The sequence below is a fragment of the Mauremys reevesii genome, linkage group 3, assembly GCF_016161935.1.
Source record: "Mauremys reevesii isolate NIE-2019 linkage group 3, ASM1616193v1, whole genome shotgun sequence".
Taxonomy (NCBI): domain Eukaryota; kingdom Metazoa; phylum Chordata; order Testudines; family Geoemydidae; genus Mauremys; species Mauremys reevesii.
In genome coordinates this window covers 26,523,816-26,535,885 of record NC_052625.1, presented here as the reverse complement: position 1 = coordinate 26,535,885, position 12,070 = coordinate 26,523,816, and the positions used below count along the sequence as shown (strand labels likewise).

Genomic DNA, 12,070 nt, shown 5'->3' with positions numbered 1-12,070 from the left:
AAGTAAAATAGCTGTACTGCATGTTTTGCTGTCCCTAATACCTTTGTGCTATAAGCAACTGCCTGTTTTGATTACATGGTACAGCCATCCTTCATTGCATTATGTAATAACTAGAAACACATTCACATGTTAGCAGTCACCATCTGCTGATGAATTTCCTAGGTGCCTTTTGAACATTTATAATGCATAATGCCCTTTTTGGCACATGTGTCTCTGAAGACTCTCAAAGGGAATTTAAAATAAGTCAGATCATAATTCTCTACATTCAGGCAGATCCTCAGATGGCTTAAATTGTCATAGCACCATTGAAGTCAATGATTTAATTGAAGTAGTGTTTAATTTGTGCCAGCGGTTACCCCCGGCACCTCTAGGCTTGCTGCATCAGCTATGAATGTAAAATAATTGCTTGAGCCCCCACACCTCTTTCATTACAAATTAAGCACTGAATTGAAGTCAATAGAGCTATAAAAATTTATGCCATCTGAGAGTTTGCCCCTCTTAGTCCAGTTGAAAATAGCTTGTAACTGGAACTGCTGTGCATCAAGTATTTAACTTCTTTGTGCCCCAGTTTCTTCTAGAGATGTAAATAGGGTTTAAAAATAGTAACCATGTAACCTATTAAAATTCTATCGGTTAAACAGTTAACCATTAAGGCGATGAACTAGGAGTGTGGGGGGTGCTGCAGCACCCTCACGTGTTACATGGGGCTCCACTGCCACCTGTTCCCAGCATCCTGGCTGCCACCTACACCAGGATCCCCACTTCCGCCCATGCCCAACATCCCAGCTACTGCCAGCACTGGGATCCCTGCGGCTGGCCCAGTACCTGGGCCGGCAGTGGATCCGTGGATGAGGTCAGCAGCCAGGACCCCGGGCCGGTGGCCAGCAGCCCAGGCGCAGGACTGTTAGCTGGGACCCTGGGTGGGGCCAGCAGCAGAGTTTAATCATTGACCAAAACTAATAAGACTGATGCTTATCTGTTAACCAGTTAAACTTTTACATCCCTAGTTTCTCCATCTGTAAAATGGGGAAATAATAATACTTATCTATCTCACATAATTGTTGTGACACTTAAGCAATTGTGAACAAAACCTTATAAAAAGGCACTCTATAAATGCAAAGTATTACAAGAAGATACATGAAAGTGACACTCAAGTTGTGTTCCTATAATAGAAAGGGACATGTACAATTACAATGTATGTTGCAACTGCAGGATACCAAATCAGATCACTTGACTGCCATGTTAGATGCACAGGGTGTGGAGATGGTGTCTGTGATATAATTAATTCAGTGAATTTTGGATTGACCAGAATAATGTTCTTTTTGAAGGACTTTTAAAATTAAAATATCAAACAGACACTAGAGTTTCCTACAAATCTGACTAAGCTTCCTTTTGATGATTTCTGGAAACAGTTCCATGTACTGTCATAATGTTCTTCTAATTAGCATTGGATCATACTTTGTCCATGTCTTGTAACCACAGATACATACTGTTTCAAATTAAGGCTTTATTATAGTTTCCCTATTCTAGAACAAAGTGGGAAAAGCTGGTGAATTATTTCAGATGTTGTAAGTCTGTATAATGGATTGACATTTATAAACCCTTTCCCTTCAATTACATGCTAGTTAATTCTTTGTTTTGTTATTTAATCAAAAGTTCTAATTATTATTGGTTGCATCTTTAGTAATACATTTATATATTTCTTATTATTGTTTATTAGGCAGGTACACAATCTAATTGCATGCTATTTTACTTGTTCTAATTATTTTTTGCTTTGAATTTCTCTTAATTCTTCATTAGCTAATGACCACATTTTCAGTGGGTCAAAGCACTGAACAGAATTGTGTGTACAATTGTGTGCCCACATTAGCATGTGAAATTACAGTAGCTGCACATATGTTTAGCTATCCATTTACAATATATACACAGTTGTGGTAATTGGTCATATGGTTTCTTTTTAAAAATCTGGTTTTGTTAATTGTATACAAATTCATATTTAATCAAGAATATATGTAAAATAATATTTTTTAAATTAAGCTTTCATTGAGTTTTGTCTAATTCTATCTGGCATTGCTCACACACTGATGACAGGAAACCTAGGGGAAGCTGCATACAGCAAAAGTTGTCTGGCTTATTTCTGTATCCTCCATGAAGACTCGAGATTGCTCGAGTTTTCCCACAACTGTCAAAGCAAAGAACTGTAAAAGGGTGTGGCCATAGGAAAAATGGGTGTAGTCTCATGTTTATGCTTTTACATACATGTCCTCTCTGACCAAACAGTGGAGCTTAAGCATTAACCTCCCTGTATGAATTATTCCTGCTATTTGAGAAAAAGAATCCTTGAAAGGCTGTGTATTTAACTGATTTTAGGCAGAATACAGTGCACAATGACACTACCTTTACTGCATTTGTAAGTCCATTTTGCAGGACGTTGCACAACGTCCCTGCTTTAGCTAGAAAGTAGTCCGTAATTACTAGCTGTGTGCTGTGATAGAAGGAGCGCAGTAGTCTTTATGCTTTTGGTAACAGCTATTTATATATTATGAATCTGCATAGTTCTTTCAAATGTGGTATCTGCTCAAAAAAAGTAGTGTGTCTTTAAAAAAAATTAATACATGCTAAGGTACTGCATTACCTTATTTTTGCCTAAGTGTTGTAATCAGGAAACTGAGGCAAAATCTTTTTCTTAATAACACTATATCCATTTTTTCTTAAACAAATTATTACATTTCCAAAGGAGGCTGCACCTTCTAGTAGAGAGGGGGAAAAGTCTGTCTTACAGAGGAAGATCCCAGCGAGAGCTCCTTGGTTCTTTACCACCTAAATTAGAATAGGAGGGAGGTGGATGAGTAATGGAGGTGTGGGGCACAGGTAAGGGCCAGCTGCTCTTAGTGCTGGCATGGACTATGGTATTTGAAAGTGGGCAGGAGGAGTGCTACAAGTCTCAAACAAGGAAGTTTTGATGTCTCCAAGTGAAGCAGGGAACTGCTTTACAGGTGGCAGGAATAGGCTTCCAACATCTCCCTCTTGCCCCCAATCTTACTCTGAGTGGGTGGCACGATCCCATCTTTATTAGCTTCCCCACTTACAGCAGTGCCTAGTGACCTGCCCATCCTCATGTGTATCTTGTAAATGATGTCCTGGCTTCTCTGATGTGGCCTAAACATTTAAACCAACCCAGATCTCTTACATTCTTCTGGTCAAATCTGCTGTGCATCCAGTTTTACTAACAAAACTGTTTGCATTATCGAGCACATCCTGAACAGATAAAACTCTTTTTCTTGTCATGCTTGTCTCTGTCTTTAAATAAGAAGAGCCAGTTCATGCTGCTGTTAACCGCTTCTGGGACTTGCCTCTTTTAATCTATTAGTTTAAAGATGTTTGGAACATCAGTTAGCATAATCTCCTACAAGCTATTTTAAAGCCTTTCCAATTTATTGTTAAAGGGACATCATGATGCAACCCATATATCCAGAGGTTCACAAAAGGGCTTCTTTGCTGGAACTTCTCAGTACTCAACAGTTTTAAATAGCAGGGCACTTATTTAGGCATCTATATATGGTTTTAGGAGTGTAATATTAGGCACTTAATTTTAAAATCTTGACCTAAATAGTTAAGTGAAAAAAGTTTCCATTGGTGCTGTTATTACTGTTATCCTCATCTTCTGCCTTTTCTATGTGTGCTGCACCCACCTGTTATACTTTGGCTCTATGTAGATTATAAACTCCTTGAACAGGGGTTTGTCTTTTATTATATGTTTGTACAGAAACCGTCATAATAGAAGTCCAATCCTCATTACGGCCTCTGAGTGCTACCGTAAGACATAATCATCACAATTGCCAATCTAGTGTTGGAATTCTATTAACATATATAATCTCAAATTGATTTTTGTGAAAAAAATAAATACCAAAAATGAGTTTAATTAAGTATTTGTTTAAAGGTTAGTTACAGAGCAAAGTTCTGAAGTAATGTGTCAGATTATATAACTACAATCTAATTAAGACATCCCCCCACACCTATATGAATGCATATACAGACATGTTTAATGGTTAGTGGGATTAGTGTTATGTCTATTTTTAATTCTTCTTAAAGGAAGATTATGTGGAATAAAATGTTTTGTCCATTAATGGCAACAACTCTTACCTTACAGTTAAAATGCGACATATTTCATACAGTATGTTAACACATTTATTCAAATCAATTTTTTTTTTGCAAAACAGCTACTACCAAATCAGAGTGAACCCAGGGTTAATATTGACTTAATGTCTGAAGCGTCAATTTTTATTAGAATTAATGCAAATTTATTCCATTTGCAGCTAGCTTCCTGCTCGTAAATTGTTCACAAGCCTTTTGTATAAGCATATACAGCCTACATACTGATAAAGAACATATCACAGAATTCCAAAATAGCTTGTAAATACTTAATCCAGACTGACAAATCATTCTGAAATGATAAGACACAAAGAGAAATATGTCACACAGATTTGGTTCTAGCCTGCTTATAAGAAAAGCCCTGCACAAGTTACTTATAATAAAAGATACAAAAATTGAGACTTTTTAACATGTAAAATCAGTTCTCTCAAGTGGCCTAGTGGTAATAACTCTGCATCACACCCCGAGGGAGACAAAGGCTAAATTCCCAGAAATAAAGGAGCTGCAGCATGGTATTTAGGCTCAGTGTGCCAAAAATATAGAGATCCTTGATTATATTAAAAAAAAGATGGCAGTATTCCTTCTTCTTTTAATTCAGGTAAAAGCCAGGCAAAGGAATGCAAAGCAATTTGTAGGTGGGGTGGGTGTTGCAAGACCAAACTGTTTTTTAAAAATCAAAATATTTTGTAATTAATTGATGAAAAAATTATTTTTAGTTAGATTTTTAGGGAATTCTGTTCCACATTGGGAACTACCACTGTTGAGTGTACTTCAGCCTTGGGAAATCATCATGTAAATCAGCTACCAGTCTTTTTCCATTCACTTGTAAACCAAACCAAACGTTCCTGCAGATTTGGCAAAGCTGGTTTAGATATAGTAGAAAATACTGCCCTCCACCCATAAATTAAAGGGAACCTGTGATCTGTGACCCTTATTCGCAGCCATACAGATCGTAAAATTTGAGATTAACCCTCATTCCCATTCTGAACTCTCACGGCAGTTAATCCTCCCAATCAGGGCCGGCTCTAGGCACCAGCGTTCCAAGCACGTGCTTGGGGCAGCCCTTTTAAAAAAACCTGGAGCCGGCCCTGCCCCCAATAGATCTCAGGGTAGAGGAGAGATTCAGACCTCCTCTCCTGTAAACCTGCCTGTCTTTGCAGTTTTGATTTGTGTGATGCCAGCTGCTGTGGAACTCCCAGCACCTCCTAGCACTGGCTAGTCAGCTGACAAGTCTGAGACTGAGCTGTCAGCCGTGGCCGTCCAGCAGCAACAGCCACTGTCGACATGTGGGCTTCGGGAGGTGTTAGAGGAGCATCTGCGAGCCCTGAACATCCCAGTGGTCAGCGTGGAGCATCCTGAAGTGAGTGTCAGGAGTAGCTATGCAGCCACCTATGATGCTGGGTCAGTGCAGCAGGGAGGGAGATGCCATGTGTCTGTTAGGGAGCAGGAAGGGTTGTACCTTTTTGAATTCCTGTTGGCAATTCCTACATTTGATAGAATTAAAAAAATTGCAGATGGCAGGAGGGCAGTAGATGTAATATATTTGGGGACATATTGTGCCACAGTTTTTTAAGCAGCATTCTGTCCCCTGGAGAATTTTGTTTAAAAAGATGGACAATGGATTTTAAAAAGTCTTTCAATACTATGTCTTTCAATACTATACTTGGGCATTTGAGTCTATCTTGCCATTCAGGCAAGCTAGACATAGTGATGGATGGTCCCTTACACCAAAGCGCACAACAGTATTCAGGTTACTCCCAGTCCCAAAGGACCAGTCACTTATTTGTTGTGTTGTATTCAGATCTCAAACCAAAGACAACACTTATAGCCAATCCTGTAATAAACTAACTGAAGGTTTATTAACTAGGAAAAATAAAAGGTTATTTAAAAGGTTAAAACAGGAAACACACACACACACAAATCAGTTGCAATCTTAGATTTAAAAGGGTAATATAAACTTCTATAATAAACAGCTCTATATGTCCTTCAGGGCTGACCTATGCCAAGCAGTAACTGAAAACAAGCCAGCAGCTTTGTTGACCTCCTTGGACTAATGACCACAACAAGAACCACTTCCACTTGTCCAAATAGGATGCTCTGGTGGAGGGCTTCCTATTATTGAACAAGACTTACAGGACTGTTTCTGGACATCATTCCTCCTCCTTGTCTAACCATGCAGCATCCACCTTGTGAGATGTAGGCAGCTGAACACTGGATTCAAAACCTGACCATATTGCTGGGTCAGGAGGTTGGGATGAAGAGGAAGGGATATGGGAGGCCAAACCAATAAAGCAAGGAGGTTGGAGAACCAATATTGTCTCAGCCATGGTGAAGCAATGCCAGTGAGAATGGCATGGTCCAATTTCATCTTGAAAATGACCTGTGAGATTATTCAAATTAGTGGAAAAGCATATAGGAGTGTTTATTCTCAGCTCAGGTGAAAAGCATCAATCAAGAAACCAGAGACCCCCTCGGGAGTACAGTAGCCAGCATTTCTTGTTTTGTCTCATGGTGAAGAGGTGGATCATGGGGATGCCCCAAACTACAAAAATGGACCACAGGATGCTGGGCTTCAGAGCCACTCATTAATCAGAGAGATTTCTGCTGAGGTGATCTGCCAGGTGATTCTGGACTTCAGGTAAATGATTGACCATCGGTGTAATGTTTTCCCTGATGCAAAACTACCAGACCCCGATCACCTCCTGACACAGCACGTTGAAGTGTGCTTCTCCCTGTCCATTTACATAATGCATCACAGTGGTGTTGGTGATTATGAGAACTACTGAGTCCCTGATGTGATTTTGAAAAATCTGACAAGCATCAGATGGCCCGAAGCTCCAGAATATCAATGTGCAGAGAAGCTTCCTGTTTTGACCACAGGTTTGAACTTTCAGTGACCTCAGATGTGCTCCCCAACCTGTTAAGGAGGCATCTATGACAATAGTTTTGGTCGGTGGGCAACAGAGTTTCTTGCACCTGTAATAAGTCAGTGTCAGTATTGGGCATGATAGCTGGTGTACTGAGATCCTACATGTTCCAGATGCCTCCCAGGCACAAAGATATGTGCTGATTTTAGATCCTGTCTAAGATCCTGCCCCCAAGTATGGATTTACGATGACATTCAGAATCTGATCACACATGTGACCCTCCCCTCCCCATGTTGCATATGGCATTGTGATACATGTGGGAGTCTTTATTGCTACTTGTTTTGCAAAACAGCAGAGACCACCAGCTACCACTCCAAGGTAACTCCCAGGGCTGAGGAACAAAGAACAACTCCATCACTTCCTATGCAGATCTCTTTCCAGTGCTTGTATGAATTTACTCCAATTTTTCCCAGCTTACCTAGTGCCTCTGCTCTCTGAAATCAAAATATTTATGGGGTTGCTAGGCAGCAGATGCCTGTGTGCTGGTGATACCACAATATTGTTCCATCTCCTTTGATGAGGTAAAATATGGACAGGAGAATCCCAGTTGCTCCATAATCTGCCCAGCCAGCTCCATGTTGAATATCACTGCACATTGATTCATTATGGGTTTTTAGAACAAGAAATACAATAACCAAGGGAAGCTGGGCTATCTTGTGATTGGAGGCGGGGTCTGGAAGTTAGGACTCATGGGTTTTATTTCTTTTTGTGTTGCCAATTCACTATGGTTATGTCTACACTGGGAAAAAAAAAAGGTCTGTTCTTAACTTGGGTTGGCTAACCCATGTTAACTAACTCAGGTTAAAGTAGCAATGGAAACTGGACATTCCAGATTTTAATTCAGGTTAATAACTCCAATTAAATCTCAGCCTCCCTTTATAGGCTTTAATTGAGCTGTTAATGTGAGTTAAAAGCAGAGTTGTCATATCTTCATTGTTATTTCAATCCAAATAAGCTAACCAGATTAAGAAGGCACTTTATGTGGGTGGGGGTGGAGGGGTGTTTGGCAGTGTAGACATACCTTATGTGGCTTTTACTGAGCAAGTATGGTCATGATCCTACTGGTTTTACTTCTACAACATTTCCAAAATTCACTACTAGAAATATGTACAGGTTGAGGTTATCCCTTTACCTCAGTGTACTAAAAGAGTAAGGTGAAAAGCCAGGGGCAAAAAGATAGATCGTAGAGGTAAAACTGCTGATTTGTTTTCATTGTACCTGCTCAATAACATAATCTGTTTTGCCCTCATCACCTATGGGGATCCTAACCACACTCATGGGTCTCTTCTGTTTCCTGTAGCATGCATGGGGTAAGAGCAACTATGTCCAGACAAGGATTTAGGCTAGGTCTGTTATTATTAGCTCTGCCCCATACTGGGTGAGCAGAGTTGGGAACGGAGGAAACATGCTGATGTCATTAGGTGCCATTAATGTATATAGTTTGTAAAATTCTTGGGGGTGAAGGGTTTGACACAAATAGTTTGTGCTTAATTAGTTGCTCTGCCTGGAGTTGTTTCTGAGTAGGAGCATAATTTTGAAAATGAAAACAGTGTTGGTATCTGCCCTGCATTGTTCTTGGGAGCTTCCCCATCACACTCTGGAGTTTATAGTAGGGCTGTCAATTAATCAAGTGATTAACTAAAAAAAAAATTAATCGCACTGTTAAGCAATAGAATACCAATTGAAATGTATTAAATATTTTTGGATGTTTTTCTACCTTTTAAAATATATTGATTTCTATTACAACACAAGTTTACAAAGTGTACACTGCTCAATTTATATTACTATTTTTATTACAAATATTTGCACTGTATAAATGCTAAACAGAAGAAATAGTATTTTTCAGTTCACCTCATACAAGTACTGTAGTGCAATCTCTATCATAAAAGTGCAATTTACAAATGTAGATTTTTTTCTTACATAACTGCACTCAAAAGGAAACAATGTAAAACTTTAGAGCCTACAAGTCCACTCAGTCCTACTTCTTGTTCAGATAAACAAGTTTGTTTATATTTACAGGAGATGCTGCTGCCTGCTTCTTATTTATGTCACCTGAAAGTGAGAACAGGCATTTGCATGGCACTTTTGTAGCCAGCACTGCAAGGCATTTATGTGCCGGATATGCTAAACATTCATATGCCCTTTCATGCTTCGGCCACCATTCCAGAGGATATGCTACCATGCTGTTGATGCTTGTTAAAAAAATAATGTGTTAATTAAATTTGTCACTGAACTCCTTGGGGGAGAACTGTGTCTTCGGCTCTGTTTTACCCGCACTCTGTCATTTACAGTTATTTCATGTTATAGCCATCTCGGATGATGACCCAGCACGTTTGTTTTAAGAACACTTTCACAGCAGATTTGACAAAATGCAAAGAAGATACCAATGTGAGATTTCTAAAAATAGCTACAACACTTTACCCAAGGTTAAAGAATCTGAAGTGCTGTCCAAAATCTGAGAGGGATGAGGTGTCTTTCAGAAGTCTTAAAAGAGCAACACTCAAATGCAAAAACTACAGAACTTGAACCACCAAAAAAGAAAATTAACCTTCTGCTGGTGGCATCTGACTCAGATGATGAAAATGAACATGCATCAGTCTGCTCTACTTTAGATTGTTATCAAGCAGAAGAACCCATCATCAGCATGGACATGTGCTATAGAATCATAGATTATTAGGGTTGGAAGGGACCTCAGGAGGTCATCTAGTCCAACCCCCTGCTCAAAGCAGGACCAATCCCCAACTAAATCCCCAAATGGCCCACCTCAAGGATTGAACTCACAATGCTGGGTTTAGCAGGCCAATGCTCAAACCACTGAGCTATCCCTTCCTCCCTTCCCTATGGAATGGTGATTGAAGATGAAGGGACATATGAATCTTTAGAGCATCTGGCACGTAAATATCTTGCGATGCCGGCTAAAACAGTGCCATGCAAACGCCTTTTCTCACTTTCAGGTGACATTGTAAACAAGAAGCAGGCAGATTCTCCTGCAAATTGTAACCAAGTTTGTTTGTCTGAGCGATTGGCTGAAGTAAGACTAAGTGGACTTGTAGGCTCTAAAGTTTTACATTTATTTTTCAATGCAATTATTTTTTGTACTTAATTCTACATTTATAAGTTCAACTTTCATGATAAAGAGATTGCACTACAGTACTTGTATGAAGTGAACTGAAAAAATACTATTTTTTTTGTTTTTTACAGTGCAAGTATTTTTAATAAAAAATTATATACTTTGTATTCTGTGTTGTAATTGAAATCAATATATTTGAAAATGTAGAAGACATCCAAAAATATTTATGGTATTCCATTATTGTTTAACAACACGATTAATCGCGATTAATTTTTTTAATCGCTTGACAGACCTAGTTTTTATATATAAAAAAATAGAAACAAAATTCTTCTGCCTCAAGAACAGTGTAAAATTGAGAGTGCAGGACGGAGTTAGGTAGTGTATGTATGGTTTGATATTTGGAGCTATGTTATAAAAGGAAAATCAGAAGTTTCAAACCTTGTGATATAACATGATTGAGTATGGTGCTTTTCAGAGGGTTAATCATTTTGGTTTTAAACATTCTATTTTAAATCAGGATATGAAGTCAAAGCCCAGCAGGAAGTTTCGTATAAAGGCTTTGAGAACATCTGTTGGGTTTATCGGGTTCTCCCTCTGACCTACCATGACTTAGAACCTGACCTCCCTGTAGATCGCCAACCCTCAGCCATAGTTTCTTGCCCCTGGATAATCTCACTGTTCCCAGCAGGAGTTCAGTTCACTCCCAAGGGTCTGCTTTGAATCCAGTTACCTTTATGACTTTGTGGTGTTCCTCAGGTCCCCCCTGCCTCTGCTCTTTACCTGTACTAGGTTTGCAGCAGTGTCAGTCTACTCCTAAACAAAGGTGGAGGGAAGGCAGGAACGGCCAACTGCTACCTCAGGCTGGGCTCCCTTTGCTACTAGAGCTCACTGGCAGTCTCCAGCAGCCTCACCTCCCAGGCAAACCCCCATCTCTCCCACAGTAATAAGATTCACTTTTTTAAGCTCCCCTTCTCCAGGTGGGGCATATTCTGCAGGTACACCTGGCACTGCTTGCATGCAGCAATGCCCGTTTGCCTGTCAGTGGAATGGGGCATGTCCCATCATACTCCCCTGGAAGCCTTTGTCCTGTTCCCATGTTGCTTCAAGGAGATACCGTGGGAACTGGCACAGTTCTTTATGGGAGGGCACTGTTGACATCCAAGTATCACTGATGGCAAGTTACCTCAGTGCAAGATCTGAGCCTGGAAAATGCAATAGGGTTGTGACCCTTTCCAAACTCTTCCCCTACTTCAGCCCCCTTTCCCCTGTCCAACTTAAAAATGTGCAGACTACCCTCTTAAGTGTAATAATGCTCCATTATATTAAGAATTATTGGTGTTTAGCCTTCAGTAAAAATAAAAATTGGTGCCACCACTGTTGGAAAAAAATTATGTACTCATCAAATAGAATTACAGAAGTGGCTGTAAGAATACTGTAACTATAGACAGATTTTATTTTTCTCCTCTTAAAATCTCTTTATGAAAAAGAACATTTTTTAGACTGAGTGTAAAGTTTAGTACAGTCTAATAAAAGATACCTGCCACTAAGCAACCAAAAAATAACAGGGCATATTGATTAATACTGTATTAGTTATATTTTCCAGGTGTTCACTGTTGAAGAAATGATGCCTCATGTTCAACATATGAAAGGAGGTCACAGTAAAAACCTCTTTTTTTTTTTAAAGACAAAAAGAAGAAAGGGTTCTGGCTGGTAACAGTTCTGTATGACAGGCAAAACTAAAAGTAGGCCAAGGCTTTGCAACAAAAATGGCCCTGTTCTGTGACCACAGAGATGTGAAATTTGTATTGTTCAATGACAAACTCAGCAACCATGGGCTTAAACCCTGAAGACTTTCTAAAGTTTGTGAAATCAATAGGACATGATCCTCATCATCATGCATTTTGATGAAAATATTAAGTAG

At 39.4% G+C, this 12,070-nt stretch overlaps 1 pseudogene; it reads left to right on the top strand.

The window, feature by feature from the left end:
* Window positions 1–2,852: 2,852 nt before the first annotated feature.
* On the top strand, window positions 2,853–12,070 carry LOC120400501 (annotated as a pseudogene).